General features: G+C 33.8%; 1 long non-coding RNA gene and 1 pseudogene across 1 annotated transcript in view; one reads left to right on the top strand and one right to left on the bottom strand.

The window, feature by feature from the left end:
- The window catches only part of LOC120139941, a 29,142-nt gene extending 18,939 nt beyond the window's left edge, over nt 1-10,203 (bottom strand). Inside the window, exons 1-3 of the long non-coding RNA XR_005517686.1 lie at nt 10,192-10,203; nt 8,980-8,986; nt 4,720-4,732 (exon numbers count right to left, since the gene is read on the bottom strand). This is a non-coding gene — a long non-coding RNA (uncharacterized LOC120139941). The remainder of the gene's footprint in view (nt 1-4,719; nt 4,733-8,979; nt 8,987-10,191) is intronic.
- LOC120139939 lies at nt 592-3,256 on the top strand (annotated as a pseudogene).
- Nucleotides 10,204-20,966: the final 10,763 nt, after the last annotated feature.

Here is a 20,966-nt window from a genome sequence, read left to right as displayed (position 1 = left end):
GTTCATTTAGTATTCACGGATATATTTATTTGACGTGTGCGAATATATTCATTAACATTCGTGAATATATCTATTTATATGATTTGAGTTTCCTCCATAACTGACACTCTCTTTCTATCATTTTATTTGTAAATCAAAGAAAAATAGCGAAATTATGTCACTAGTCCTTAAGCTTTATAGTTTGAACTCCAAAATTCATCATATATTCAATTTAATTTATACATTTATCAATATTTAAAATATTTAATTCATAAATCGATTTAATATATATATATATATCAAACTTAATAAAAACATAATTTAAAAAAATATATATATACTCTATAACGATCATCATAAAGTCAATACTCGTATATATTAATATAACATAATTGTAAAATATAAATAAATAGTTATTTATTTAAATTGTATTAAAAATCTCGACAAATACAAGGAATAATTCTAATATATATAAAATTTTTGAGTGATTGTAAATAGTTATTAATTTAATTATAAATAATTTTAATCATAGTTTAAATTTTCTTAGACCTCTCTATTTAATTCTGTTCTTTTTTCTTCCGTTATTTGCAGCGACTAACAAACAATCTAGCGGGGCAGGAGGATCTCTCAGGTACTTCCTTTTTCATGTCTCTTAAGTTCAGGACGATCTAGGTTAAATTTGGTTCTCCTTTTCTATAAAGAAACACAAATTCTGTGTTGTTTTAAGGTTAAGTTTATGGCTTCAAAGCGGATATTGAAGGAGCTCAAGGATCTCCATAAAGATCCTCCTACCTCTTGCAGCGCTGGTTCAATTCCATCCCTTTTATTCTTCGTTTCCTGATATTCTTGTGCTCTTTCTCATCATACTTTTAGTCTATTGTTTTTGAAATTTATTTTAATCTTCCCCCGGATATTTGCATTTTGTTCTTTTAAATCATGAGATGAGATAATCATTGACGTGTAATTGATTTTTGAGCTGTATATAGAGGGCCTATACTAATTGAATTTTGAGTTTTGACCACGATTGTTTCATTGATTTAAACTGCAGTATGTTTCTTTCTTTTCTGTTGTTCTTCGTTGTCAATTTTTAGGTTTTCATCATTGGATTAAGTTTGACACAAGATTGTCAAAACTTCAATTTTTTTTTTCTTTTTCATGTCTTATACACACAAACTGATGACTTATTGGTTGTTGTCTATACCTTTTGTTATGGTAATATGTGTCCATAAGAAATTGTTTCTGTATAGGTGATGTTGTATACATATGATTAGCATGTGATGCTATTATTATTTATCTCATACGGGAGCTCATAATATCTGTTGAATGTACTAAAACTTCTTAGGACTGTAACATCTTATATTTTCTCAAGAAAAACATGAAAAAGGATTAGTATTTTATTTAGGAAAATATTTTGATGTTGACACTGCTGATTGGTCGTTCCATTGAACTAATTCTTTTACGATTTTTATATAATAAGGCCCTGTTGCTGAAGACGTGTTTCATTGGCAAGCAACTATTATGGGTCCTCCGGACAGTCCATAAGCCGGTGGGGTGTTCCTAGTCACCATTCATTTCCCTCCAGATTATCCATTTAAACCACCCAAGGAGCTTAATTGTCTTACTTAACAATCTATTTCTCATTTGTTCCTGGCTTCATTGTTTATTGTGTATTTTTACCTTTATTGATATTACATCTATCCACAATTGACTTGTCTTTTGCTTTTAAAACATGCCACTTTTTTCTCGAGTTTTTTCAAGAAATTTGGATAGCACTCCATATAATTCAAATTCATCATTTTGACATTTTAATCTCTCTTTACTGACCTTCAATGTTTGAAGGGTATTTGTTATTGCATAAATATTTTTAGCCATCAATATTATTTAACTAATTCCTTGCTGCAAATACTGTGCGACCAAGTTGTCCTTACAAGGCAGGTGGCTTGTGCCAATATTGCTCGACATTGAAATGAGTAAACGCTAATTCTACTTGATTTCCTTTTAGATTTTATTTGTTCATTATGTTCCCTGAATTCTTTAATCTCCATCGGACTTGTATGCATTTTGGGTGTCTAATGGCTCATTTGAGTGAAGGGTATTGTTAGGTGGTTTTCAGTGCCAAAGTTTACATGGTCTATTGTTATTTTTGCTTTTGTAAACAGCATCAGGTAAGCCATGTCTATTACATGCATGTGCATATTTAGTTATAGCTCCTTGTATTTACTATAGTTTACTTTCTTGGTTAAACAAAAATATTGTGAATGGAAATATATTTATAACTTTTACATGATGATGGTAATGGTTCTCGTTTATTGAAGATAAAATAACTGAAAGTTTATTTTCAAATAGTATTATCATTTAGTGATGACCAATTGACAATAGCTTCTCAATGCCGAGCTAGACTGCTAATTCCTGTAGTTACAGTGCAAATCATGTGATAAAGGTAATTCATGCTTTTTTTCCACCGTAATGGTGTATAAACGTGCTTGTTTAGCTACTGATTTATGACTAAGAAGTTTCTCTAGTAGTTGTTCGGCTAACTTTTCCCCCCTTTTATTATTCTTTTTAGCCTTTTGTATTTTTGCTTCCATTCAGGTTGAATTCAGGACAAAGGTATTCCACCCTAATATTAACAGCAATGGTAGCATTTGCCTTGATATTTTAAAGGAGCAGTGGAGCCCTGCCCTCACCATATCCAAGGTTACTGTTCGACATTCCTAACCGCCTTAAACTGTGTACATCATTTAATTTGAATTTACATTGCCTTGTTGTAAAACATGAGCCTTACCTGATACTGTTTACCGATTTAGAATGAAACAGCTGAAATGTAGTCCTTTAAGATTAAGCTTTTCATTTACTGTCCAAGTTGTTTGTGCAATCTGGTGGTGACCCTGGTCTAGAAGATATATTATTCTATTATGTAAAAATTTTGCCTGCCTTTGTTTTTTGGTATTAGGTGTGGGGATGTGTTCTTATTATATCTAATTTTGATTCTAGGTGCTGCTATCAATCTGCTCACTCTTAACAGATCCAAATCCTAATGACCCTCTGGTGCCCGAGATTGCCCACATGTACAAGACTGACAAGAGCAAGTACGAGACGACTGTTCATAGCTGGACCCAAAAATATGCTATGGGTTAAAGTGGTGCCTACTTATGTAACAGGAGGGCCTCATTAACTGTGCTTTTGATGTTTAAATTAATTGTGTGATATGTCTCTTTATTTACGAACCTAGCCCTCCTTAAAACACAATATTCTTGTTAGTTGTCTGTATGAAACTTATCTTCCCACTTTTCTCTCAACTTTTTCTTTTTATTTTACCTTTTGTGACAATGTTGTTGTCTAGTGACAGCCGCACCGACAATGTACAAAATTTTGATCGCGGTGGATGATTTCTTTGCATAACCAGACCAGTCGAAAGCTTGGAAGCCCCTCCCTTTGAAGCTCGAATCTATGGATGTCTAAGCCCTTAACTTACAGTTCAATATCCTGTTGGACTACTGGGCTGGCTAGACAGTATGTTTACGGATGCGCATCAACCCTTGATTAAGATGAGTTCTTGTAGAGCTGTAAATAAGACAAGATAGATCTCGAGTTATTTGAATTTGATTCGGTCAAAATTTGATTAACATTCGATAATAGATTTGACTCGAGCTTAAATATGACTTGAGTTCTTAACGAGCCGAAACGAGTTATTTGATATTCGATTCAAAAAATTTATGAACAATTCGAAAAAAAATATTAAAATTTAAAATTAAATTAAGTTAGTAATAATATTAACATTTATATGTTTTCTAAAAATGCAGGATAAAATTTGTATGTACTTAAAGTTTGAGCCGAGCTCGAGTTCAAGCTTCAGTCGAGTTAAGTTGAGAATGTTTTGAGTTCAAGTTTTTTAAGCTCAAATTGAGATTCAATTTTTTATTTCGAGTTTGAGTTGAGTTTAACTAATTTAAGCTCGTGCATTTAGAGTCGAGTCAAGCTCAGTTTAAGTTTTTTAAGTCAAGTTGAGCTCAATTTTAAATTTTTTGAGTCGAGTTAAGTTTAACAATATTCCAAAATGATTTTTTCTCATTTATAAACCTAAATCTACGGATATGGGGTGTTTTGAGTTTGAATGTGGAGTTAGTTTAACATGTTCTTTTAAGTGGGGGTTATTTTATCATAAGATATTTAGGTTTGAGGTAGAGTGGTTTCTACAAAACTTTAATGGTGTCGGGAAAAACAGTTGTAGAAGGCTACGGAAGAATAACTGTATTTATTTTTAGATATAAATATATATATATATATTTGCAATGATTCGTTGTGGTAGTGAGGGAGTAAATTGAAGATGAAGAAGGGTGGTCCTCATTTTCTTTCTCCAAAAAAAATAAAACTAAATTTTGCAGTGGGAAGTAAGTAATGGTCTGAATTGGTTTCAGAAAAAATTGAACACCAAAAGTAGAAAAGAAATTAACTTTTGAAAACTGTCCAGATGGTGATTGAATTGGTTCTTTCATCATTAAAATCAAATCTTACCGTAAATGAAGCAAACAGGTATCAACCGACTTCAAATGCACAACTGATTTTATTTATTTAAAGAACCCCTCCAAATTCAATGCATTTGTACATTAACGTATTTCGTGTATGAAATTTACCTTGGGAGAGGGGCAAAGAACGTTCATGTCTCCTCCATAAAATGGCAAAAATGTAATTGCATGAAATGTGGGTATTATATTTTATGCAGTTGCAGATCCTAAGGACAAGAGAAAAAAAACTAGGTCATCCCTCTAAACCTGTGCCCACAAAATCCCACTTCACAGCTGAGCTTCTCATTTTTCATATATAAATTTTATGGTAAACTACACGTTTAATACATAAGCTATTATTTTGTTCTATTTTGATACCCAAACTTTTTTTTAAATCATACTTAATATTTAGTTTAAATTTCATTTTAGTATCCCATCTGTTAGATACTTAATGGTGATGTTGACATGTCAACATAAGATAATGTCACATCATCATTAAAAAATAAATAAAATATCATGTCATTAATTCTATTAATTGTTTAATAAATTGAAACATAAACTAAACGTTAAGTATGGTTAAAAAAATAAAATTTAGATACCAAAATAGAACAAAATTAACAATTTAGATACTAAATGTATAGTTTACCTTATATTTAAAGTCAAGTGTGTAAAGCCTTTGAAAAACAAAAGGTTATTAGATTAATTTCAACATTGGATATCTAGTAGCAAGAATTTATTGAGTAACTTCCTTGTAAAAGGGAATATTATTATTTTTAGAAGATCTGAATTCGAATAATTGTGTTTGTAGGATGTGTTCGTTATTAATAATTAAGGGAATTATGAACACTATTAATTTATAATCACCCCAAACTATTAAAAAAATCCAACCCCTTCCATTTTCTTTCTTTTCTCCAACATAAGGTTGTAAAAAATGGGGTTCTATTTTTTATATAACTACCACTATTTGATTTATTAATCGATTAAGTAGGATCAAATACTACAGAGGCGAGTGTGACACTTCCAACTCAATTTGTTAAATTTGTAAACATTAGAATTTGAACCTCTAACCTTACATAAGAAATCTAATGTCTCATCTCACTAAGTCAAATGGTTGTCAGTAAAAATGGGATTATGAGTAAATATTCATATGTTTGGAATTACTCAATAGGCAAGAAAATTAGGTTGATTAAATATATATTAAAGAGAAAAAGAAAGGTAGAAGCATTTGAATGGAAAGTTTTCAAAAAGAAAGAAGATAAAAGGGCAGAGACGTTGGTAAGCCGGAAAGTAGGGCATCAAACCATGCACTGCTCCTGCATTTTTGTTACTTTTTATTGTCTCATTCCCATGGATGAAAAGACAGAGATGCCATCAAAATTAAACTTTCTAAAATATTACTTTTATCTTATACAATTTGCATGCTTCTTTAAATATATATATATATATATCCCTCGTAAAATGATAAAATTTAACTTTTTAATCGTCGTACATGTTCATAATAATATTTAAGTCTTTTTAATCTTTAATTAAATTTGATTCTTTCTAAATAAAAAGCTTGACTTTATTCTTTTTTTCACAATTATTTTTCAGATATTAATGATGGTTTTAATAATGTAGGGTGAACCCTGCTGGCCGCAGGGGGTAACACCCAGAAAATAAGGTCTCCCAACCCCTATTTTTTAATCACTCCATTAATGTACCTAAACCGACGTGAGTGACAGATCCACTCAAATATCTCCCTCATTGTACGTGGCATGTCCAAATGACAGGTTATGCTGAGGTGGAAATAAGTACACTTTGATTTATTCGGCTTCCTCCCATATAAGGTTGTCCTATAAGTTTGTGAGAAAAATAATTTCTCTATATAGGACATTCACCATATTATTTCTCGAACTAGGCTTTTTATTGGTCTAAAGACGTCGTGCACTCTTGGAGTCTTCTCAATTTGCCTGAAGATGCCATGCACTTGTGGATTCTTCTTCATTTACCTGAAGATGTCATGCAGTCATAGAATCTTCATATTTAGCTTGAAGACGCGTGGAGCACCTGACGTTTTAGGTTAGTACTCTCTAATTCACCCTAGATGAGAAAATAATCTACGGAATTAACTATATTGAAAATTAAAAATTCTCACTTACATTGTCTCATCCATTTCTCCGATTTTCCTATAATAATAAAATTACAATTTATTTAATTTAAAATGAATAATTGGTTCTCAAATGATTCTCTAATCATACCTTTGAGCTTCATTCTCCTTTTATATAATAATTGGGCACTTCATTAAGAAGCCGATGTTAAAACCCATCAAGCTTATTGATGGAAAAGAATGTTATATTTTTTTTATAAATTTGAGTTTGAATAATTATTTATAAAAGAGAAAATAACCTCAGTGACCAAAAATGCCTTATAATATACGATTTTAACCAATTTTTTTTGGATTTGCCAAAATGACCAACTAAATCGCAATGCGATCGATAATTCGCAACGCAAATCTCCGGTATCGCAAATCAGTTTCCAGATTCGCAACGCGATTCTGACTATCGCATTGCGATTTCCCAAATTCGCGTTGCGATTTTCCTAATTCGCAATACGAATACGTAAATCGCAATGCGAATCTGGCTATCGCAATGCGATTTACATAGCGCCATTCGTATTAACGCGTATTTTTTTTCAAATTCCAAACACGAATATATTTAATATATCGGAACACTGAACCATCCACAATATATCCCGTAATCGCAACTCATAACCTAAAACCCTAAATCACAACTCAGTCTCATCTTCATCTCTCACTCTCTAAGGCGACATCCGTCCCCATCTCCGACGAAATCAGTCCCCACGACGATAATAGTCTCCATCTCCGACGAAATCATTCACGGTTAGAAATGGAAAATCAACCAAATCAACCACCGAGGGTTAGTTTTTTTTAATTATTTTTATTTTGAAATTTTTGCATTATTATTAAGTTTTTCATATTGAAATTGATGATAAGTTTACTGGTGTTTTCAATAATAGATTAACCATTTCACTTAGATTGCTTATTATATTCATTCGATTGCTGCCAATACTACTAAACTGTTTAGTCTTTAACCCTGTGAAGTTAGTATTTGTCTTTGTTTTGTCTTTTGGTTGAAGTAATGCAATCCATTCAAGTTTCTTTCAATTTTAGTATTTGAAACCGAGAATGACTATCGCAACGAGTGAATCGCAATGCGAAAATGACTATCGCAATGCGAATTTGACTATCGCAACGAGAGAATCGCAATGCGGTTTTCATTTCGCGTTGCGATTCTTACGTTGCGATAGTCAAATTCGCGTTGCGATAGTCATTTTCATGTTGCGATTTTCATTTTTGTGTTGCGATTTAAAGTTTCAGAAACTATTCTTCTTCTGCAAATTGAAACTTGAATGAATTGCATTACTTCAACCAAAAAACAAATACTAAATTCATAGTGTTGCAAATTTAAGTTTGAAGAATAAACTACTACTCTTTATGTTTATTGTTCATATCTTCACAGTGTAGTTTTTGGTATATCTAAATTGGTATGTTTATTGTTTTTGCAGAACTTTTATTCGGCTCAATTGACCTTAAGAAATAAAGTAAGCCTGGCCAAAACAATTGCGTCGAAGCTTTCACCTGTACAAAGAAAAATATTTGAGGATACTTGCTTCGGGCCATGGCTGAAAGTACAACATCCGGGTGGAGATGCTATGTTGACCCATCTGTTTCTTCAAACCATGACTAGCGATCTACCAGAGACTATACAACGTCGTGATGAAGAGATATGGTTTGATTTTCCACCGACGTATACGTGTTTTGGGCGGGAGGAGTTTTGCTTAATCACCGTTCTACGCTTCGGACACTATGATGTAGATTGGTACACTAGATATATTACCCGCCTATCATGGTTTTCCTGGGTTTTTCCTGAGCAGTCAATGGAGAAGTCGAATTTACACGTGGAAGACTTGACGCGATTATTGAATAAGAAAGATGGTTTTACTCGGATGGATGACGTCGATGTTGTCCGATTATGCCTTCTAATACTTTTGCAATCCGGCTTTTTAGGCAGAGAGGCCCGACAACCTATTCCTAATGATCTAATTAAATTGGTAGAGGACCTAAATGCATGGAACCTGTTTCCGTGGGGTTCGTATCTATGGAGAGCTACATGGAATAAGTTGTCGTATGCCTTTAATGATAGGAAAAGTTTGCGTGGCGATGGTTCCAAATACACTTTGTCAGGCTTTATTTGGGCCTTTAAGGTAATAATTTTTATATAATGTTTCCAAAATTATAATTAATTCTTTAACAATTACTAATGTTTGTTATTATATTGTTTGTAGATTTGGATATTTGAGGCCTTTCCCACCATGCAGACATATGCATTAAAAACTTCTAATGATATTCCTAGGACTATTTCCTGGAAGAGGAAACAGTCCTTACAACAATGGGAAGATTTACTACCGTATACTACAATAAATAATGTAAGTTAACACAAATACTATCATATGTTTATAAACAAGTTATTACTAGTACACGTTTAACTTTGTTTGAGCTTTTATATTGTTAGGAGGCCAACACTCCATTACAGAGGCTGACACCCACGAAAGCTGAGCTTGCCACTGATTGGTGGCAAGCTACTAAGCTTTTTTTTGATGGAATGGATGATGAACAACCACCACTTCGAGAGCCATCACCTCACCCAGAGCCATCACCTGATCGACCCGAATATACACCTCCACAACGAGAGTCATCACCTATTCTGTCACATCATCGAGCCTCTTCTCCACCATCACCTCATGATAGGTGACCGGCAAAGATGCCACAACGTTTATCTCCCTGTTCTCCACCTCCACCTCCACGGGATGAGTTAGGGGAGTTACGTAATGAGGTCAATGCCTTGCGTGAGGAGGTCGGTACTTTACGCAATGACAATGGTACATGGCGTGTTGAGGTGTCTATTTTACGTGGTGGGGTAGCAGCTCTACGTGAGATTGTAGCATCGTTGCAAAACGAGGTTCATACTCTACGCAACAAGGTAAGTTTAATATTTTTCATATTTAACTTGATGATAAATTTACTCGTAATTTCACTTAGATTGCTTAGTAAATTCATTCGGTTGCTGCCAATACTGTTTAACTGTTTATTCTTTAACCCTGTGAAGTTAGTATTTGTTTTTTGTTGTCTTTTGGTTGAAGTAATGCAATCCATTCAAGTTTCAATTTGCAGAAGAAGAATAGTTTACTATCGCAATGCGAAAATGACTATCGCAACGCGAAAATGACTATTGCAACGAGAGAATCGCAATGCGAAAATGACTATCGCAATGCGAATTTGACTATCGCAACAAAAGAATCGCAATGCGAGATGAAAATCGCATTGCGATTCTCTCGTTGCGATAGTCAAATTCGCATTGCGATAGTCATTTTCGCATTACGATAGTCATTTTTGCATTGCGATAGTCATTTTCGCGTTGCGATTTTAAGTTTCAGATTCTATTCTTCTTCTGCAAATTGAAACTTGAATGAATTGCATTACTTCAACCAAAAGACAAATACTAACTTCACAGTGTTGAAAATTTAAGTTTCAAGAATAAACTACTACTCTTTATGTTGTCATTGAACCTGCACTAAACCTATATATTGTCCTTTTAAATGTTTATATAAGTGCTTACTTCTGGAATGTTATTTGATGCATTTTGTGAACAATGATATAATAATGACTTGGGTGAATACCGTGCAAGTTTGAAATATATTTGTCTTTGTTCTCACTATTTAATATCATGTCTGTTTATTTACTGATTTATGTATTAATTTATTTTTAGCGGCCCGCTAAGGTGGATGCTCTACGTCGGATTTTTCTTGCAAGACGGAGTTCACGCATCAGACGGCGTGCACATGCCATTACGTCTCCGTTCACCCCAATAGTGCGAAGAATCCGTAAGAAAAAGCCCGAATCACCTGTCATCGTTCAAGAGGCCTCCCCTATCGTTCAAGAGGCCCCTATCATCCCTCAAGAGTCCCCTCTCACAGTTCAAGAGGCCACTGTCATCGTTGAAGAGGTCCCTCACAACATTCTAGAGCCCGATTCACACGGCATAATATATCGAATTATTGAGAAGCCCCCTCACGTGCCGGACATGATGGATGACTGTTGACTTTCGTATAAGTTACCGGCCAGTACCATTCCGGTAGATGAAGTGGATAGGAAACAACTACCGGAAACAATTCTGGATAATACCCTTTGGGCTAAAATCGCAGTTGATTTTTATCTACATGAGCGGAGCCAAGGGTGTTACGCTGACATATACAAACTCAACGATGATATGCATTTGTTGATTGAACGGTCTTGGTGGGGTGTATTATTAGGGGTTGAAGACAACGGCTATTTCGATGGGGGGTAAGTCTTATATTTCTTATATTTCAGTTTGATTAATTTTTTTAAAATTTATGTAATTCACTAATATATGTCTTTTTTTGTAAAACAACATATTGATGCATGGGTGACACGTCTTTTAATTGTAAGGAAATTGAAGAAAATTATTAAAAAAACGCGATATACAATTATGCCGACGTCTTTTCACGTAATTCACTTGAAGAATCAACGACAGGAATCATATGTGTTGGCTAATGGACAAGCTAAATTTTATCTTGCATGGTGAGAGGTCGATAAGGTTAGTATATTTGTTTAAATATTTTAAGGGTGTTCATAAATAAGTGCGCAATTTGAATTATTACATTTCGATGCAGGTGTTTATCCCTGTTTTTGACCGTACTCATTGGCTTCTCGTCGAGCTTCAGCTCCCATCCCTAAAGATAATAGTATATGACAGCATGATAAATTACATATCATTGTCTGATTTGAGAGATATGATTAAGGGATGGAGCTCTCATTTGGCTAAATTCTTGGATGCAATTGATTATTGGACTAAGTCTGGAAACAAGAAGCCAAAGAAGTTCAATGTTACAGTTATCAGAGACGAGACCGCGCCACAACAAACGAAGAAAGCCAGAGGGGATTGTGGTCCTCTCGTATGCATGTGCTTGGAGCGTTTGACGATAGGAAGTACACATTTTCTACCTCCCACCGATAGAGATAGAGGTGCAGTAGGCTTGTGGTTTCGGCATTTTATGGCTAGAGCGATATATGCGAGACGCTGCCTACCTGTATTCGCGTTATGAAAGTGTCCATAAACAATTTATAAGTCAAATGCAAGTGTTGTTAAACACATTTACTCTTTTTGGTTTGAAAATGTTTGGTTAAGTAGCTAGAATTCAATAATTTGTTGTTTGTAGGTTTTAGATGTGTAGAAAGTGTTGTTGATTCAATGTTTGGTTTCTGCAGGTTAATCCTGAAGTGAGCTGCATGAAATGGATGTATGGGTGCAAAAGTTGATTTCATTATTATTTTTTGATTGTTTAATTGATTTGTAAAAGATGATTTGTAAATGTTGATTTGTTTAATTGATGTGTACATAATATTTGTGCTTGTTTAATTGATTGAAATGTAATAGTTGATTTGTTGATTTCAATCTGCATTATGTTGAATGCAAAACAGACTATCGCAACGCGGAAATGACTATCGCAACGAGAGAATCGTAATGCGAAATGAAAGTCACAACGAGTGAATCGCAATGCGAAACTAATTTCGCATTGCGATTTTCATTTTTGCATTGCGATTCACTCGTTGCGATTTTCATTTCGCATTGTGATTTTCATTTCGCATTGCGATTCTCTCGTTGCGATAGTCATTTCCGCGTTGCGATAGTCAATTCCGCATTGCGATAGTCATTTCCGTGTTGCGATAGTCATATTCGCGTTGCGGTTTCCGCATTGCGATAGTCAAATGAATGTCTAATAAGTGATAACAACTGAACATATCATAGCAATGTTCAAACTCAAGTTACTAATACATGCCTAACTGAAAATGTTAAAAGTTCACACATAATATACACATAATACAACGTTTGCATTTAAAAATCACCTAAGTTAACAGTCCCAAAAGGTGAAGCCGGTTGTGATTGGGATTTTGATGAGGATCCATATTTTGGTAGAGGAAAAGATGAATGTGATGGCACTGGTGATCCACATGTCAACCTTGTATGACCACTTTCCTTGCACCGACTACATGTCGATCTCTTCTTCTCTTCACCATTAGACGGTATACGATCGTGACTTTTTGGTCGGCCAGGTAGCCTTCTGTCCATGGCTGATGGCAAAACTGCTTGTAAGTCATCTGGTATGTCCCACTCAGAAGGATGTGGAATAGGGTAGACAATCTCGCCATAAGTCTGTCGATATACTTCTGTAGTGTAGCAATCCATAACGTATGCGCTTGAATCATCTTGGTTTAGATGAAGAGAAACTTTTATAACATGGCCACACAGATAACCAGATGTTTGCCATTTCATACAACTACACGTCTTTGCATTTAGATCGACAAGCCCATTTAAGTTATTATCCAGTACTTCAAACAAAGTGTTTGAACATGGTTCAACTCTCCATGACGTTGACTTCACAACACGTTTCGTTATCTTTTTTTTCTGTCCATGGTGTAACACGATATTCCAATGTTCCTGTAAATTTAAATAAATAATACTTAGTAAAATATATGATAAGTTACAAATTTAAAGAAATAATACCTGCATGGTTTCTTTTCTTGTAGTACCATTGTTGAATAGAGGCTCGAAAAAACTCCATTAACATAGTAATGGTAATTTCCGGGAATGACGACTTAGAGCGTTGATTGATTCTGCACTATTAGACGTCATGAAACCATATCTTGCTCCAAGTTGATGTACTCTTGACCATCTTTCAAAGCCGACATCTTCTAGTGTTTGAGCACACTGAGGCAAAACACGTCTTAAACAGTTTATATGCTTATTAAAATCCACTTCCCGATAAGCTTTTACAACCTTCCAGTATGTCCATTTGTGATTTTTTATACCAGCAGACCTTGATTTTAGATTTCTATACAAATGAACACCACAAAGTCCATGAAAAGCATCTGGGAAACACCTTCTAACAACATTGTCAATTGAGTTTGCCCTATCGGATATGATTGTCAGATTGCTAATAGGACCTATGCAATCCCTAAGATGCCCCATAAACCATGTCCATGAATCAGAGGTTTCAGATTTGCCAACCCCGTAAGCTATTGGCAGTATCCCATTGTTAGCATCCATGGCTACTGCTAATAAGTTTACTCCAAGGTATCGACCTTTTAAATGTGCTCCGTCAACTATAATAACTGGGCGCATGCAATTAATAAACGAACGAATCTACAAAATCATGTGCACAAGAAATATAATCATTTAAATGTGAAATGCATGTAACTAACAAAAATGAGTCAACAAAATTATATTTATTTACTAACCACAGCACCAATGGCGATAAACAACAACTCAAAGCGTCCATCTCTATCTGTTTTGATATGAGTTACCGACCCAGGATTTTTCAGCTTTAAATTGTGACAATAAGCCGGCAGTTGGGAAAACGATGCTTTTGGCGACCCCCTCAACAATTCCAAGGCATAACATTTGGCTCTCCAAGCTTGAGAATATGAGATACTAATCTTGAACCGAGCATTCATGTCAGTCATAATTTCATGTCCCCGATATACCCTACCATTCAAAAACATTAACTCAACCAGAAAACCACCCAACACCTTTTTGTTTGCTTGTCTATGGTGAGGAAAAACTTGGGTTCTTGAACATGTATGTTTATCAATAAAATTCCTAACTTGAAACATTTTTGCAATCTTTTATCCTCTTTGCAATCATACGCCACATACAGTTTTTGTCAATCATACGCCACATACAGTTTTTTGTCAATCATACACCTTGTTTCGAAACGATCTTTGCTTGATTTGTTAACTTTTAGTTGATAGCCATCTTCCACACATTTCGTATACAAAGCTATCTTCAAGTCTTCCTTTGTATCAAAATAATCATCTTTCTTGATACGAATAATTTTTGTGTAACAATCAACTGCTATCTTTACCAACTCTTCTTCCGGTATCTGAAGTAATTCTGGCATATTCCAGTTATACTCCCGTGGCATTTTCTTCGGGGACTTTTCTTTGGGGATTTCTTCTTCTTCTTCTTCAGTGTTATATGAATTACACATAATGGATGTTCAACATGTTCATTTACAGTCGTAACTTCCTCCTCATTATCATCAACAACATCTTCCTCGGCAACGGCTGTTTCATCATCAAAATTCGGGTATTGACCAATATCAAAATCATTACACGCAGGGTCTGTTTCTTCTTCTGAAAAATCATCAAAATTCGAGTATTGACCAAGATCAAAGTCCGGGTATTGACCAAGATCAAATTTCGAATACTGACTAGTACTCACAATATTTTCTGTTGGCTCATCATCGTCTAACTGGTCAATACGAAAACCGGAATTTGGTGCTGAAAGTTGATTGGGATTTGGATTAGGGAAAGGTTTTGGGTTTTGAGATTGTGTTTGGTATTGGAAATGTGGTGAAACAATATTTGCTTGGTGATGAAATTGTGGTGGAACCATTAAATTTTGAGCACCATAAACTGGGGTTGAAAAACTTAGTTGATTACTACCCGCTACTGACCCAACTTCACTACTTCTAGGTTCAACAACATACAATGTAACATCATCACTTGAAACACTAATGTAAGCAATGAATCGTTCAACATCTTCATTGTCGGTTAATAAATAAACTTTACCATTTCTCTGATAAGATAGCCTAAATCCACTTAGGGGCTCTAAATTCAATTTATTTGCAACACGTAACATTAGAGTTTCATAATTTAACTTTTTTAATGTCAGTTTTAGTTGAAGATTCATGGGTAAAGGCATATATTGTAAAACACCATGAACATTCTCCCATGACCCTCCAAAACACAAATCTATCCAAACATGATCAACATTAGATGATTTCATTATTGTAAATTAATTTACTAAATAAACGAGCTGCGAAACTAAAACCTGTTGCCGGATGGGGAAGGATGTCGTTGGATATAGGAACGGATGTCGTCGGAGAGAGTGATAGATGGAGATGAAATGAGTTGTGATTTAGGGATTTAGGTTATGAGTTGCTGCTGCTGCGTAGTTATATACCCAAAACACTTGTGTTGCAAAATTAAAACCTGTTGCGAATTCAGAAATCGAGTTGCGAATTTGAAATTCAGTATTGTGATAGTCAGAATCTCGTTGCGATTTACAGATTCGCATTGCGATTTTCCAAATTCGCATTGCGATTTACGTATTCGCATTGCGAAATAGGAAAATCGCAAAGCGAATTTGGGAAATCGTAATGCGATAGTCAGAATTGCGTTGCGAATCTGGAAACTAATTTGCGATACCGGAGATCGCGTTGCGAATTATCGATCGCATTGCGATTTAGTTGGTCATTTTGGCAAATCCAAAAAAAGTTGGTTAAAATCGTATATTATAAGGCATTTTTGGTCACTGAGGTTATTTTCTCTTTATAAAATGTATGTGCGTTATAAATAGATTAAAAAATATTATAAACCGTTGCTATATTATAATCCTCTAGATTAAACATTAATCATAAAATAGAAATAAAATATATGAAAATTTTCATAAAATCGAAATATAAAATTTATATAAAATTTGACTTAATTTTAACTAAAAGAAGAACTAGATATGAGAGCCATTTGTTGGGTGAGAGGGACCATGACCCCTTAAATATTTTGGCAAAATGATATTTTAAGTCCTTATTAATTTAAATTTTAGTCAAATAATAGGTTTGTCTTCTCAATTTTTAGATTTAAGTATTCGATAAATTTTTACTCCTCCTAATATTTGATCCTAATCCCGTTCTAAAGATTACTTAATTTGGATGGCATGTTGAAGTGATGTATTCACGTTTGGGGATGTAATGGCGATGGATCATAAATGTGCTAAATATGTCCATTTGGCAAATAATTTTGATGTTGATTGATGCCAAAGTTTTCCTCCCAAATTAAAAAAACATGTTTGGCCAAGCAAATATTCATCTTACATTTAAAGCTACTGATTATTTTTCCCGATGTCTGTATTTTATTTAGTAAGAATCAATATGTTAGTTACTCATCCAACTAAAACCTTTAATGGCAATTTATATATTTATTAAATAAGTTGTATTTATTGTAGTCCGAAAGAATTGTAGTGAGGAATGGAACAGTTTGAACCTAACCCATTAAAGAGTTGTCAACATAAATTCCTATAGGTGTCCCAATCTCTTCCCCTAAACCCTAAATTTGAGGCAATTTAGCCTCACTTTTCAAGTACACCCCACCTCATACTCGGGGGGATAAAAAATATTTGGTACAAGTCATATTGTAACATAGAAAATACTTTTAAGAGACTTGATTATTTTATCAATTGACGTGCTCCTACCTACGTTTCAATATTCAACCCTTATGCTAAAAATGTTATTCTCATAATAATTGCCTACCAAAGGAAAACATAATATAAACTCAGACTTGTTTAAATTCGGATGCAATTGTTTCTTTAAAAACAGGTTTCGGATCAATTGGGGACTATTTTGAGATGATCATGAAAACTTTCTCTTGGCTTATAACAAGAATTTAGGCATTTTATGATATTCACGTCGAATACGGTTGTACGATTTTGAGCGAGCTGTGTCACAAACTGATAATGCCAATGTGCACGTCTTCCTCTCCCCTCCTTAGGCCGAGAGTTTATTCTCTTTGATCTGATCAATCGCCGCCATGGTTAGTAAGGTTTGATCTCTTGCTTTTGTCTTAATTCTACGGGAAGCAAATTCGGCGGCTAATTTCATGGCTAAACCCTCATTGATGTATTGTTTTTCGCTTCAAGTGTTTGATTATCCTCCAACTAATCTTCTACCGATTTTATCTAGAGATATCTTTGATCCTCCTCCTAGCAATGTATCGAGTTAATTTTCTAGCCTCAACCTTATTTTTATCCAAAAAAATATTAATAAGTTATTAATCGCATTAAAATGTAGGTCAAAACAATACATATCAATAAATAGTTATTCTATATGTGGAAAGATTCTAAGTACGCAAGGATAGACACATGATTTTATGTTAGGGGACGAACCTCTAAAATTTAAGGAGAGGAAAATTATATAAAATTTTAGGGAACGAAAAAAAAATTTTAATGTAAAATACATATGAAAAATCTAAAATATATAATATTTTTAATTTTAGGGGCAACTATTCCCACCTGCCTCTCCTTCAATTATCCCTCTAAGTAGGGACAGAGGTAATATTTTATGTCATATGTATAAATTTAAAAAATTATATTAAAAATATGGAGATGTGAGATTATATTATCAATAGAAAATATATATAAAAAAATTAAGAGCGCTACCACAACCTCTAACACCCCTCCATCAATCTCTGGTTCGAACCTTCCATCCTCAACATAATATTTTATTTTGCCTTGATGTGTATAACACATTTAAAAGTTTTGTGAAATGATTATAAATTACCTCTTATTTTCAAATCAATTATAAACACATGTAAAGATGGAATGGAATATGGAAGTATAAAGTGAATCCAAACATTGATGGGGTTTCTCTAATATTTGTGGGCTCAAAGCTAAATTGGCATCTAGGGGATGATGAATCATTTGACTTCTCCCTTCAACATCAACCCTAGTTCTCATGAAAATCACTTATACCCATAAAATATTCATTAATGATTTTTCTTTATCAATCAAGTCCAAAATAAATAAAAATACTTATTATAATATTGTTTGTCGAATTTGATGTAGCTGTGTGCATGTTTTGACGTGAGTTGGTTCCATTAGGCCATATTAATAATTAAGTTCCCACTTACCATAGTTTTTGTGCTTTTTATGTCAATGTTTTTTTTCACTCATATTTTCTTCTTCTAATCTTCTCTTTGGATCTGAATCTTCAAAAACTCTTTTCCATGACCTTTTTTTCCTTAATAATTTTTTTTTTACTTTTTATATTTATTTTATAAGATAATATATATTTAAATATACTTTTAACATATTAATAATGTACATTACCTTACAGATATAATTGTTTGAATCTAAGAGCTTTACAAAATAGTACCCCCTTTACCATTGGTGCATGAATTATACTTGCTACATTTTTTTAATAGTTTGGAGTGATTACATATATTGGATTATACTTTCTACATTTTTTAATAGTTTTGGGTGATTATAATGTAGTATATGTTCAAAATATTTTTAACCAATTGACAACACGCATACACCCTACGGATGCAGTTACTAAAACCTAATATCTTTAGAGTAAATATCATTATATTTTACTACTATAATCATGTACGAAGAGTTTGAACATAAAAATGGAAAGACGGGAAAAAGGCTAAGGTTGGAAGGTAACGTTTGGAACATTAAAAAAAACTTTAATTAATTTTGATTAATTAAGCAAGCTGTAATGTTTGACCATAATCGGGAAACGGGTTAAGCAGCTGTACCAGTAGCTGTGGTTATGCTATTTGAATCATATATACATGACTAAGCGCTACTAGTTGAGAATAATCCAAAGTTCAAAATAGAAACAAACCGGCAAATGATATTAAAACTCAATCATCGTTCTAACTCTTTAAGATTTTTTTTTGAATTTGATTATTATTTTTAAATAAATTTGATCTCCAATTTTTAAAAGGAATAATTTATTTTGTTCAAACAAAAATATTGATAGAACTATTATTTTTTAATGGTGTTATTATTATTATTTTCATAAATTTTAAATTTAATCTTAAGTCTACTTAGAGGAGAGGGGAAGAGGGACTCTAGGAAAGGAATACTCTTTGTAACACCCACGGACTGATGCAGGTGACCCGATCCGATCCGAGGTGTCACATTAGACCACCAGAACGACCCACTGTAAAAATCCCAGAAAATTATAAAATTTGTTAAAACACTTAAAATCATAAAATAATTTATAAATACAACAGTAAAATTTACCAATATTCAGAGATAAAACATATTTCAGACTCATATATAAAACAAAATACATTCTACATGCCCATAATCACATGCACCATACTCTGCAAGCAACGCCGGTGGAACTCTTTACTAATGTCGATAGTTGCACTGGTTTGATCCTTTTAACATGAAATAGTGAGTAATAGAGTGAGCTTTGGGAAGCTCACTAATACAGAACTACTAAGTGATGCTGAAGGACATGCAGATGATAGGTAAGCATAATTTCCTTATTAGTTCATACATCTACAGACTCTTTTGTTGAGCTGAGGTCCCACTGATATCTCAGGTAATAAAATACATGAAGCTTCCAGTTCATAGTAAACGTTCGAAAGACTAGGTTCAGGATCAGAAAAGGACGTCTAGTGTGTTCCCAAAAAACCAGTGAGGATGTACAAATCTTTTTAAAACAATAGCAGTTTAAAACGTATTTTAAAAAAACATAATAAAACCCTCCAACCGAACGCCAATATGCAGTTCCCCATAACCGTATAACCTAAGGGAGCACCTTGGGGCCCGAGAGCCTACCCAAGAAAGTTCTCGGGGCCTCAGAGCCTACCCAAGGGTCGCCTTAGGTCCATAAGGGATTATCAGTTAGTGTTGAATCTATACAAGTAATTATCAGCAGCGACTGAACCTGCCAGAGTCTTCAGTCATGCCAGATCCCAGAGTACCCCGTATCAAAATAATTTCATTCAATAAATAGAGATATAAAAAATCATAGCAGAGATCAAAGATCAGAATAGAAATCAGAGATCAGACTGTATTTCAATTAACAGATACATACTTTTAAAATTAGAGAAAACATCAGTGTGATCAGGGAACACACTAGAGGTTCCAGATATTATTTGGAGGTACTTGATAATCTAATCGAGAAGGGAAACACGGATCTTCAATATATCGATAGAATGCCAGAAATTAAAATCACTATCAAAAGAGTTTATTAGCTGACGAAATCATCAGTTATTTAGAGCGTGATTTATCAGGATCATATAATATTCAAATATTTTTTGGAGGCACTATGTAATCAGAAAGGTATTCAGAATCCTTTGCATCAAAGTTACTTGTGTTTTCAGATATGACAAGAGTGATTCCATTATTCAGGAAATCAGAAGCATTTTGGGCATTAGGTTCTTGGGAATTCTTAGTGATTTGAGTTAATAAGTGAAAACGAAGATTCAGGGCATTTACAATTTGTATTGATATATCGGATATCGAGTTAACTCAAATTGAACAAATCCCAGCACTGATACCATGTTAACCGATCAAATCATTGAACTTCCAAAGTATTCACTTTTTAATACAAACAATTCTTGTCGAATTGATCATCTTCAGAATCATCGTTGAATGGATCTTAGGGAGACGAACATGTATTCCAAATCGGCATTGCAACGTTATTAGAAAATGTTGACGTGCTTGATTCGTGGTTCAAAACCTTTATGGACGATACAATATATAAGATCATCAATGATTCCATACTTATCCAAGTTATTAGCTTAATTCAAAGTCATCAGGG

The sequence above is a fragment of the Hibiscus syriacus genome, unplaced genomic scaffold (assembly GCF_006381635.1).
Source record: "Hibiscus syriacus cultivar Baekdansim isolate YM2019G1 unplaced genomic scaffold, ASM638163v2 tig00110777_pilon, whole genome shotgun sequence".
Lineage (NCBI taxonomy): Eukaryota > Viridiplantae > Streptophyta > Magnoliopsida > Malvales > Malvaceae > Hibiscus > Hibiscus syriacus.
The sequence above is the reverse complement of the archived record's forward strand: the minus strand, read 5'-3'. Positions and strand labels throughout refer to the sequence as shown.